The sequence below is a fragment of the Arachis ipaensis genome, chromosome B4, assembly GCF_059453495.1.
Source record: "Arachis ipaensis isolate K30076 ecotype BB chromosome B4, ASM5945349v1, whole genome shotgun sequence".
NCBI lineage: Eukaryota > Viridiplantae > Streptophyta > Magnoliopsida > Fabales > Fabaceae > Arachis > Arachis ipaensis.
In genome coordinates this window covers 16179845-16192142 of record NC_142439.1, presented here as the reverse complement: position 1 = coordinate 16192142, position 12298 = coordinate 16179845, and positions in this window count along the sequence as shown.

Genomic DNA, 12298 nt, shown 5'->3' with positions numbered 1-12298 from the left:
TACATAATCTCTCTATCCTCACCTAAATATCTCGAATTTGAGTCTCACTGTTAATTTTGAAAAACAAAAATTATTATTATTATAAACCAAAATACCAAATAGCCTTTAGATTTTGAAAAAATTGATTAGGATATCTTCCAAGAATAGTCCAAAAATTCATGGTAACGAGTAACGACAGAGATGAAAATGGATAATTGGAGCTAATGGGCTTTATTGGGCCGTTTTTAAATCGATTAAATAAATGTTAAATCAGTCCAAAATGGCGATACAGAAAGATAACCAAAAACCTTATATTGTTGAAGTCCTATGGCCTGTAAAACTTGGATACATCTTTTAATTGGAAAAAGTGAAACAAAAACCAATAGCAAATGACTAAATCATATTTTGAGAAATTTACAACACACTGACCAAAAAAAAAAAAAAAGAAATTTACAACACTGGGCCTGCAATTGCAAATGAAAAAAAAAATAATAAAAAAGTAAAAAACTACTCTCTCTAAAATTTAAGGGTCAATTTGATTTTACCTTTCATTTTTTAATAATTTTGTAAAAAATAGAAAATAGAAAATAAAATTTTATTATACACTAAATAACTTTTGTGATTTGAAAAATTGAGTAGAACAACTCTCATTTACAAGACTCTGGTGGGTCGTAATTGTGAGGGCATTTTTTTTCAGATATGATAAATTCTTCTTAAAGCTGGTGCTTTTAAAAAAAAAAAAAAAATCTCAAGGTGAGACTTAACAATACAAAACGTTTTATTGAGAATTTGGTTCTTGCTTATTATGTGGTAGTAAATTTTCTCACTAGTATATTAGTATATTCACCACTAATTAACTTAGTTATTTATACGGTACCATATAAGAGGTTCCACAAACATCAACTGTTTTGTAGTTGATTAAAAAACGAGGTGGAAGAAGAAACAATCTTGTTCTTCCAATAGAATATACACATTAAATAAATAAATAAATAATAACTAAATATTTTAGAATAATTTAGGGGCATGCATTCAACAAGACATAGTAGTTTATTTTTCTTTCTGTGTCGGCAAGAACAGCAAACTACCTTTTAAATTTGATGTGATATGAGAATAAACATGTCTTCACCATCGGATTTGCCCTCAAAACTTAACTCCTGTTTATGTTTTCTTTAATTTAGACAATCCTGGATCTCATGTAAACATATTTTTCTTTTTCATTTGATTTACTTACTTTCTAAATATAGGGTTTAGGTTAAAATACCATAAAATATTTTTATCAATTTATAAAAATTGAAATTTGTTAAAAAATTAGAATGTACTTATTATATGATAGATATATAATAATATATGTATTTCTTTATTAACTTAAATTTTTTAAACAAGTAATTCTATGACATAAGATCAAAATTTTTTTAGCTTAATAATTTTAGAATTCAATTTTTATTGATTAAAGGAAATTAATGTACGACAAAAAAAAAAGTAAGATTCACGCAAATTAAATGATTTCATAATAATATAGCTAGATTATTATCTGAAAGAAAATCCCACATTGGAGTCCAACACTTCAAAAAAAATCTTATGAAATTTTCAGATTCATAGTATAGCACCTCTATAAAAGGGATCAACCAGAATCTTTCGCACATAGTCTTTTTGGATTGGCTGATTCTTAATGACATCACCAATGATAGTCTAAAAGACCTTAAAAGAACCACCATTATAAAAACTAATTATTATTATTATTATTACAGGAGAATCCAAACCTCATAAAAAAAAAATTGAGATGTTAACTCTTTGATATAAAATTATTTTTCAAATATTAGTCCAAGAGATTCGTAACATCACTTTTATCAAAAACTAAATACATATAATCAATTTGAGTTGGTTGAATGATCATCTAATATTTAAATAAATGTCAAATATTTAAATTTTATTTTGTTTATGCAAAAATTTATTAGCTAACAACATACTTTTAAATAGAACTTAAATTTATAACAAATTAGTCATTGATACGTCAAATTAAAAAAATGCCGTACAAACGAAAAATGATATATATATGTTAGTGACCATTAATTGATTAGATTGCTTAGTGCTTTTACATCGTTTGAGTGACATTTTATATTGTCTCACTAACACACGTAGATCTTATGAGAAACAAATTAATTTTGTAAACAGGGTCCGGTGTACGTGCTAATATATGTTTATATAAGACAAAATTAGCAATACCATCGTGACACAGTGTTTGAATATGCCTAGAGATTTGATGTAGAATTAAAATATGCATCAGCTTATAGATAGATAGCTTTCTTATAAGGGATATAATTTATGTATCCGTCCCCTACCATGTTTGCTACATCTCGGTCTTAGTGTCTTTCGTCGTTTTCTCGCTGCTTCCGATCAATGGTGTCCCAATCCCATCATTCAATACTCTTCAACACAAGAATCATTCAATACTCTATCAATTCATTTTATTCTTCTAATTTTTTATTTATTTTAATAACAACTATAGGGAGCCACCGTTAATTCAGCTAACATTTAAAAATCAGTTAGCATTTTAACTTTTAAAAAAATCCAAACAAAAAACAATAAAACCATGCAAATTTCGAGTAAAAATAACATTTAAAAGTGAAACAAACTAATACTAATTCAAAGTTTATAATTTAAAATTTAGGACAAATAATTTTAAATTTTGGGTAGCAGAAGGTGGCAGCGGATGGTGGTGGGCGGTGGCCAACGGTAGTGATGGATGGAATTATGATGTTAAAAAAAAAAAAAGAAATAAATGAGAAGGAGTAAAAGAATAATTAAAAAATATATGTATATTGAATGATTGAGTTTGTTTATTTAGTGGTGGAAATTTTTTTTTAACTCCTTGATGAGTTTGATATTTAAATTTATGATTACTTATGAATTATATATGACATATGAATTTGCACTTGATATTTGTTTTGTTTTGTTCTTTTACGCATCTGATTTGAACATTAATTTCGTACTATGTTGAATTTAAATCTTACCAATTATGAGTGCGTAGTCTAATAAACTCCACCACTCGTGAAAAATGTATGGCGTCGTACACTCATATATGTATATTTGAAAATTGAATAATTTTTAAAAGGAAAAAGTTTGGTAACCAAAATTTTTCAGCCATAATCAGCCAAAACTTTTCATATTTTACTTCATTTATATCACTTAATAATAATTTTATTTTTTACTTTACTCTCTTATCATTCTACTTATCACCGTTCATTCTACTTATCACCATTCTTATCAAATCTGCTAATTAATGATATTAATTAAAAAATTATATCCCTTTTTATTAAGTACTATTGTAATCAATACTTAATATTCATTTTTATAATTTGATTTTTATATATAAAAATACAATAAAAATTAATAATAATTATATTTAAGATTAATATTATTCAATTTTAAACTATATTTTATTATGTAGTTCAAATTATTTTACATATATACTAATAAATCATGATTCAAAATATTTTAATATTTTATTTTTGAAGACATTATACATTTAAATCAACGTATAATTTTTTAAATCACCGTCTTTGATAATTTAAAAATTTATTTCATGTTTTTCAAAGTGAAAATGATTTATTTTAATTCACATATATTTCTAAATTTTACTATAATTAGATTTGAAAAAAAATGTCAAATACCTAAATTAATTTATTTAATTGACAAATTTATTCATAACATCCACAAGTTCATACACATAACATCCATAATTAAGTAAGATACACATAATATCCAAAATTTTATATTAATAACATCCATAATTTCATACTCATAACATTCATAATTTCATACATATAATATTTATAATTAATAAATTTTTGCAATTAATATTACCAAATTTTAAACTATGTGTCTTGTTATATATTTCAAATTATCTTACATGTACACCAAAGAGTCATAATTTTAATATTTTTTATTTACTATTCATATGTATACTTATTTATTGATTTTAATACGACGAGTTAATAATTATTTTTTAAATTTTATTTTTTAATTTTAATTTTTTTATTTTATAATAGCCTATATGTAAAATATGAGTTGTATACCAGAAGTTGTTAAATTCTCTAATTTAACATCCATATTTTTATACGTATAATATTTATAATTTTATATATATAATATCCATAATCAATAAATTGGTGCTAATTTATTATTATTTATTATTTTATTTTGCAGGTCATGAACCAACAATTTTAGATAATTTTAATTTTCAATAAATAAAAATTGATCAAATTTAAAATATTTTATTTTTTATAAAATGTGTTGAGGTGGTTTGAGTTTTTTTTTTTTTAATTAAAAATATAAGAATTTGAAATTTTTATTTAGAAGAAAAAAATTATACAATTATAAATGCATGTAATAATAATGAAGGAGAAATTTTCGCAATCTGATTCACATTAAATTTGGAATTAACTTTTAGTATAATTAAATAAGGAAAAATAATTAATGATAAAAAAAAATTAATTGAGTCAATTAAATTAGGAGAGTGATTCACACTCTCTTATAAACGCAAATATTATTAGTCATATACCTTTATTTATTATCTATAATATTTTGGTTACGTAGTATTGTCCTATATATATTTGTATATAAATATATGTGTAATTTAATATAATTTATTTTTAAGATATATTTTATATTAGTGACTAATTTTAATGTACACGTAATATAATAAAATTTTTTTAAATAAGTTTCAAGAAATTAATAATATGTGCGGTATTTTTAATATGTCCATTCATTCATGCCTTAATTCAAGGCAATTCTATTATGGTTATATTTGTTTGTGCCATTCATTCGTTAATTTAAGGCCAATTCTTTTATGGTTATATTTGTTTGTGGTGACTATGATGTCTAAAATTTTATATTAATCATGAGTTAATAATAAATTTAATTAAATTAAACTTGATGATGGTAACGTTTTAAAATTTACTGTATTATTTTTTATTGTTTGATCATAAGTGGGGTTATTTTTTGTTGGTGTAGTGTTAAAGACGTTGTTTAAATATGATTTTAGTGAAAAAAAATAAGATTGAGGTGGAAGTGTTAGAAATAAGAAACTAAACTTGAGAAAGGATTTGTGTATTATTAAGTGTAATTAAGTTGTTTGTAATGATACAATATAAAAGGATATTTATAGGTGTTAAGAGAATCGTAATAATAAAGACATAATATTCTATAATAAATATTCAAATATACTAAATAATTCTAATTGATGCTAATTATATTCTAACATCCCCTCAAGAAAAGTGGATTTATCGTATGAACAAATACAAATTTTAAAATTGAAAACGAACAACTGAGTACATTAGAGTATCTATTATTATTCATTATTTATAGCTATTAGAATAAATTAATTATAGTTATGAGCCAATTCGCATTGCTAGTTTTGACCTCTAACCAAAATAAATTTTTCTATCATTCTAACTAAAGTTATAAAAATAAATACTATTAAAAAATTATTCAATCATAATCAGTTATAGCTTAATTTTGTGAACCATTAGATACCAGTTTAATGTCATCTCTAACAAAAGATGAGAACAAAAATTATAACACAATGAGAAAATTTTATACATTATTGGTGAGATTAAGAAAGAGAATAATTTATAATTTAAGATTAAAATTTTATGATTTAGAATTTGAATTTTAAAATAAATAAAATAATTTAAAAAAATTGATTGAAAATTTAGTTACGTTGCATTATTCTTCATGTATCAATTTGATTGACCATGACAGCCACAAAGTGACACATTATAAAATGTCACACTTATTGGCACGCATGAATATTATCTTTCCCTAATTAAGTGGATTGGTATGTGCATATATCTAACTAAGACTCCTTAATTTCCTTAATTTAATATTAATTAAGGTTGAAGTGTTAGAGTTTTGCTTTATCTCGTCAAAATATAATTAAAAATTTAAATTGACAAGAAGAATTACAAAAGAAGGGTATAAATAACCTTTTTATGAGTTTTTTTAATTTATATAAAATTTTATAGGTTTTTTTATCTATTTAAATTATTTTTTTTAGATTCACAAAAATCAAACTCTAAACATTTTACAAAAATTTTAATATTATGATATAAAATTATTTATTCTAAAATTTAAAATAAAAAAATATATAAATAATTATATTTCTAATAGTTTTGTCTAATCTCTGCTCAGTTTTACGAAACTAGCATATCTTCCCTCAATTAATGAACAATAATTTGAAGCCAATACACATAGTCATCGTGTGTCATGATCAAACTCTGAAGAAAAAGAATAATAATGGCTCCTATAATTTTATATGAATGTGCCCAATAAAACATACTTTTGCTTTGGAGTTTTGTGATTAGCATGTTGTTTCTTTTTAATCATGATTGACAATTAACTATGTCTTAATTGCATATACACTAAAAAAGTACAGTAGGTACCACTGCCTTTTTTCACCCATGATGTGATTGTAAGATACAAAATACATTGAATTTTTGGTTTTTTATAGTATTTTTCAATCCAATAGATCAAAGATTAATTCAATGCTTACTTAAGTAAATTAGTCAATTAACTGTTATACTAACTCAATTTAATTAAATACATTGAACTTTAATTTTGAATTATTTTAAGTTAATTCTAAAAATCTAAAACGTTGCTATAGATTAAAGAGTGTCAAGTGAATTAGTCTAAGAAAATATTTTAGCACTCCTAAATAGAAGCGTAGTCTTTCGTCACTAGCTATAATATATACCAACATCTATAATTTCTTTAACTTTTGTAAAAACATGTTACATAAACTTGTAATAACAAGTAAAAAAAATAGTGTCAAGTATAATGAGTACGCAACATTTATAAATCAATGTCTAATTTTTTTTTCAAAATTATAAATAAAAAATATCATAATTCATACCAATCCAATATATAATCAAATGGATCACATATATTTATAAAGAATAAGCCATTAAATCTAAAAAATATATTATAAAAATATAAAATATATATTAAAAATAAATTAAATAACATAAATATTTATATATAAACATATATTGACTAATTTGGTAATTGATTTTATATATATAAATAATATTTTTGTAAAATAAAATTTGTGTATAATATTTATTTAAAATTTTATTAAAAAGAAAATCTACAAAACAATGTTAGATGCATATAAAATTTTATAAATATAATTTATATATAGCATATAATCTCACGATTAAATAGTTGGTATATATATATATATGTGGCATCATTTATTTATTTTATTGGCACATAAGTCTCTTTCTTAACGATTACAAATGTTAGTGGCGATCACAAATGTTGCCGGAAAAAAATTATATTTAATTTGTAGCAGTTTAGGTTGTGATGGGATGAAGTGAAACAAACAATTTCAATGAATAATAATTGTGGTATCTTTATTCCATAGGGTCGGTGTATGATGAAGGGGCGTCCCCTACATGCTCTTCTATATTTGCTTCTTCGTGCAAACTCCTTTATTTGTCGTTAATTTTTCTTTGGTTTCGTTAAAGACTAATTCATCGTGAATTAGAATTTTATTTAAAATTTAATTATTAATTAATAAATTATTATATATATAAATAAAATTTAAATTTTTAATATTTACTCATACAAATTAATAAACTAATTACTAGATTGATTCAATATGATTCTCATTAATTTCTTTGGACATCCTCGTTCCTAGATTTGTCATTTTGTGTCTTTACAACACCGAGTAATACGTTAGAAATAATACACATTTTTATATATTTTCTTTCTAAAGTGAGATCCATCTAAAAGCGAGATCCATTTAAAAGCATAAAGTGAAACATGACATTGGATTTTTTTTCTCCTTCGGATCATATCGAATATTTTGATAATGCATTTTGTTTTATATACTGCTCCGTATATATCTCAATGGGGTAAGAAAATATTACTGATATATACTCCATTGTTGGAAATTTAATATATATATATATATATATATATATATATATATATATATATATATATATTTTAACAATTGTTCTTTTTTATTAACGAATATATCATATTTTTTAAGTTTGAGATCAGATTTGATAACACTAGTAGCAGAATCAGAATTTTAATATTAGAAAATCAAATTTTTATAATTATTCTAAATTTTAAAAAATTTACCATATTTTGAACTTAATATTTTTCGTATGATTTAATTACTTTGTTAATTTTTATAATTTTATTAAATTATAAATTAGGTTTTTATAATTTAAAAATTTAAAAATGAATTTTTATATTAGATAAAAATATTAAGTCCTCTCAAGCTATTTTTTGTTAAAATACACAAAATATTTTTGAAAAAATTTGGTTTTGTGTTTTATGTAAGACGTATTATGAAACATTTATCAAACTACAAATTTTTATTTAACATAGAAAGTAAAAGTCTAATTACAAATTTTTAAACTATTAAAACTTAATTAAAAATTTAGTGAAATTACAAAAACTAATAAAATAGTTAAATCTTATTATAATTAATTTATTACTATCTATAAAATTATTATTCAAAAAAATAAAAGTAGATAAAATTGATGCTAAAATTATGTCTAATAAACGTAAAAAAAATCTAAAAGTAAATAGCAATTATATATATATGAGAAGATGTTCAGATTATTTTGGGGAGACCATATAGTCCAGGCTGATCCCTTGATTCCATCACTAAATAACACTATATATATGTGCTATCTATCTATGATGTTACAAAATTCTTAATCTCTCACCCTGAACAAAAAAAGAAAACACTATATGTGCTACAATCAATTTGATAACACTATATATACTGAAAATTTTATGGCGGATATAATTATAATAGTTACAATGGCTAAGATCATACTTTTTAGAGGAAGTATAGGGAACAATGGAGTATCTGTACAATGTGTATAATAGGGTTTAGAAATCTTCGATTCAGTAGGATAACAGATGTTTATTATCCCTAATACTCAGATAGTATGTATTGTGTTTGAGAAATTAGTAGTATTTTATCCTGGATATTCATTTTTTAACTCATATTGAGCCAAATAAATAGACCATTGTACACATTATACAAATACTCCATTATTAGTTCCGTAGCGAGATTCTATTTTTTATTATTTGACAATATTTTTTAATTCATTCACAGTTTTTATTTGATATTTTTTAAATTAATTAAAAAATTGTGCCAAATCATAAAAAATATATAACTTTAATTTTAGCTGTTATATTTTTTAAGTATTATTAAAACTTTATAACTATTATAACTACTATAATTATAATCATCATAAAATTATTTACCTTTAAGTTAAAGTCAATAAAAAGAAATATATAAATAATTAAGCGTGAGAATGAAAAATGGTCTAACATGTTTTTTTCATTTTTCTTTGTCACAGAATTGCCCATTGTCATCAATAGTCTCTCTACTGTGTTTTAGACATGATTTGCTTATCGCTTTGTGCTATTCAACCTTATTGGTAGACCTCCTAACAGTGCATAGCACCATTTTTTGCTGAACTTTTAGATTAGAGGTGAAAAAGTAAAAACTTTTAACCTAGTAAGTGGAAAAATTACAACCATCTATGACATCACAAATTATATATTCTCATAATTATATTATACATGAATCAACCATCTGATGAATAATTGAAGGTTAAATTACATAGTCGGTCCTACACTTTCAGTGAAATTGCAAATTGGTTTCTACACTTTAAAAGTTTGTAATTTGATTTCTAAAGAGAATTAAAATTTACAATTTAGTTATCGCTGGTCAAAAAGTGTTGATTTAACAGAATATTCTCAAAATATGCTAAAAATATTCTGTTAAAATAGAGAATATACTGAGAATATTTTGTTAAATCAAACACTTTTTGAATAACGGGACTAAATTACAAATTTTAATTATCTTTAGGAACCCAATTACAAACTTTTAAAGTATAGAAACTAATTTGTAATTTCACTGAAAGTGTAGGACCAACTGTATAATTTAACCATAATTGAATATATTACATGTTAATTATATATTTCTGCATATGTTGAGTTCTTGATCTTACTACCATATTTTTTTAATAATATTTTATTCATTTATTATTTCTCTCATTGACACATCTTTTTTTTTTTTTTTCACAATTTAAATGGTTTACAAGATAGAAATGAACGTTTTATGATGGGAATAGTCTTTTAAGTCTTAATAACTTGATTTGAAGAATAAGATCTAAAGGGTCACTATTTTTCTTTTGGTTGAAAAGGGAAACAGTATATGTTCAGTACTTTTTATCACATGCCAAAATGGTTTTGCAAAGAGAGGTCATGGATGCAATTATATGATTTTTTTATTTTTAATTTTGATTTTTTTTTAAATTTAACAAAATTGCCCTGGCTAAGCCTAGATCAATACATGTCAATAGTTTTGAAGAAATTCGTGTTATATTAAATAAAAATAGACCATATTTAAACCCTCTAAAGGAATAAATTGATTCATACTGTCTGTACTACTACTAAATTGTATAAGCAAGTAGTTTGATTTTAGATCCATCAATAACAATATATATTTGATGGAATTATATAATTTAAGTTTTAAATGAAGTTTCAATTTTTTGTTTTTTCTGATTAAAAATAGCAAAACCGTATTTCATGATACAGATTGAGTCACCTTAAATCAAACTACAGTAAAATTTAATTTGATAAAATTTTTACTTTTTAAAAGTTGTAGCATCTATATTTGATAAATTAATTTAAAAATAATTTTTAATAAGCACAAGCAATAACAAATATTTGATAAAATAGTTTTTTTTTTCCCACGACATCCCCTCACCCACCATACTAATGACTAATTCATCGCAGTACATTGATTGTTGCATAAAAATATTATAATAAACATTAATGTAAGAATTAAATTTGGATATTAATTAACGGATGAAGTTATATTAAACTTTTTAATTTTGATAAGCACAAGCTAACTTTAAGAATTGAAACCTTCCAGGATAAAATTGTGAATGACTTTTATTGTATTTATTCTTGAAATCCAGGGATTTCAGGTTCGGTGGTTCCTTTGTGTTACGTAGCACGTAACTTTTGGTCTTCTAAGAGCTTTGAGCAGACGCATGTGGTGTTGCCTTCTTCGGTGGTGAGTGAGGAATGGAGGTTTGAGACTCCTCTTCTTCTTCTTCCATGATTGGTTCCTTGTTCTTTCCAAGCTTTCTCTTTGATGAAGTTTTCTACGCTATCACTTTCCTTCTCATTATTTCAGTTTGTTTGGATGATGGTGAGTGAGATGAAGAGAATGTGGAGTGTATATGAATGTGTGTATGGGTTTGAGGAGTTGAGAATGGGGTACTTTTTGGTAAGGGGGTTCGGCTACTCTTCCTTGGGGCAACCTTCTTTTACATGTTAAGAAAAAATGGAGAAGGGAGAGGGAAGATAAAGAGAGGGACTGAGTGGAGAAAGGTGGGAGGTTAAGGAAGCATTAAATACTGATTGGAGAGAGAAGTGGGGTAGTTATTACTCATTAAGGCGCAGTTATTAACCAAGGGAGGATTTTAAAATTAAAACTGAAGGGTTAGCTCCTAGAATCAAGGGATGAGGGATGGATAAATATTTGATTTGACAACAACACTTTCCTACAAGATTTGATATGACACCTTCAAAAAACAATGTGATTAAAAAAATGAGGAACTCAAAAACGGGTTAGAGTAGGGTCAAAGAGATTTGGTGGGGCCCAAGATAATTAACATCAGTTCAGTCTCCCCTTCTATCATGGCCCATTCATCACAGCCTGAAATTTGTCTCCTGCTTTCCTATGAGACAAAACAAACAGAATAAAAAAAATTCACAAATTATCAACAGAGCTTAATTCTATCATACCCAAACTTTTTTCTCAAAGAGCAGAATCTATCTTCACACAGTGGTTTTGCAAAAATGTCAGCAAGTTGATCTTCAGATTTTACAAATTGAATATCAATAGTACCCTTTTGCACATGTTCTCTAATAAAATGATATTTGATTTCAATGTGCTTGGTTCTTGAATGCAGAACAGGGTTGTTAGAAATGTTTATAGCACTCATATTGTCACAAAATAAGGGTATACTATTGATTTTTAATTTGTAATCTTTCAACTGTGTTTTTAACCAAATTAATTGTCAACAATATGCAGATGCGGAAATATATTCAGCTTCAGTTGTAGATAGAGCCACTGTGGCTTGTTTTTTGCTTGACCACATGTTGAGTGTGCTTTCAAGGAAGCAACACATGCCGGATGTGCTCTTTCTATCCACCCTATCTCCCGCATAATCTGCATCACAAAACCCTACTGCACAAAAAT